The sequence below is a fragment of the Neopelma chrysocephalum genome, unplaced genomic scaffold, assembly GCF_003984885.1.
Source record: "Neopelma chrysocephalum unplaced genomic scaffold, ASM398488v2 Primary Assembly neopelma1_125, whole genome shotgun sequence".
Taxonomy (NCBI): Eukaryota; Metazoa; Chordata; class Aves; order Passeriformes; family Pipridae; genus Neopelma; species Neopelma chrysocephalum.
The window spans coordinates 1,199,778-1,201,217 of NW_020897787.1; positions in this window are offsets into that span (position 1 = coordinate 1,199,778).

Consider the following 1,440-nt stretch of genomic DNA (forward strand, 5'->3'; position numbering starts at 1 on the left):
GCTGGAGCCCTCCCTGCCACTGCCTGCCCACCCCCCTGGGCATGTCACCCGTCCTCATGGGGAGACCAGCACCTTAAAGATGCCCAGAGCCACCCCGCATGCAGGATGAGATCTGTCCCATGCCCTGTGTCCCAGGCTCCTTTCTCCCCCCCGGGGGGCACAGAGCCCACTCAGGGAAGGCCACGAGGGTGTTCATGAGCAGCCCCCTCGCACCCCGCAGCGACAATTCCCACACAGGGTGTCACGAGCGGCGACCGCGCTCAGCCTCCAGCCCAGCCCGACAGCAGCACTCCCGCCTGGAGAACAATTCCTTTATTTCCATCCAGTTTCACCACTGGTGCAGAAAATACAAAACGCGGAAAAAGAAGGAAAAAAAAAGGAGTATTTTTTTTCCGTGCCCCCCCCCCCGCCCCCGAAGCGTGCCGGCTATTTACAGCGGAGCCGCGCGGCTCAGTGGCAGCAGCTGCACTTGCTGCTCGACGGCTCCTTGCACACGCAGCCCTTGGCGCAGTTGCTGCAGCTGGCGGGGCAGCAGGAACAGCAGCCTGGGGGGGGGGACACACGAGAGTTAGGAGGCGGCTGGAAGGGAAGGGGGTCCCACGGGGCAGGGGCACGCGGCGGAGACTGGGAAAACGCCACCTCTGCACGAGCAGGGCTGTGATCCCAGTGCGCTGGAGGGTCCTACAGGGCAGGGGCAGCCCTCCCCCCAGGGAGGAGCTGAGGGGGTCTCCATGGGCCAGAGGAAGAGGGAGGGATTCCATGAGGGTCCTACAGGGCAGGGGCTTCCCCGTGGGGGAGAGGAGGGGTCTCCATAGGGGTTCCTACAAGGCCAGAGGGGGTTGTCTACGGGACAAGGGTTGGGAGGTCCCCATGGCAGCCCGACAGGGCAAGGAGGGGTTCCCCTGTGGGGCAGTGAAGTGTCCATGGGCTCCCACAGGACAAGGAGGGATTCGGAGCCGGGAGGTCCCCAGGGCGGCCCCCAGGGCAAGGAGGGGTTCTCCTACGGAGCAGGGAGGTGCCCATCGGGGTCCCACAGGACAGTGGCAGCCCCCCCTTCTCCCCAGGGCAAGGCCGGATCTCCCCACCCTGAGCCCCCCACTCACTCTTGCGGCAGCTCCGGCAGCGGCAGTTCTTGCACTTGCAGGACCCGGCGCAGGAGCAGGAGTCACCTGGGGACGGCGGGACAGCACAGTGAGCCGGGAGAGAGCCAGGAATGAGACGGGAGAGAGCCGGAAGAGAGCCGGGAATGAGACGGGAGAGAGTCGGGAATGAGACGGGAGAGAGCCGGGAATGAGACGGGAGAGAGTCGGGAATGAGACGGGAGAGAGTCGGGAATGAGACGGGAGAGAGCCGGGAATGAGACGGGAGCGAGATGGGAGCGCGACGGGAGCGCGACGGGAGCGAGACGGGAGCGAGACGGGAGCGAGACGGGAGCGAGAC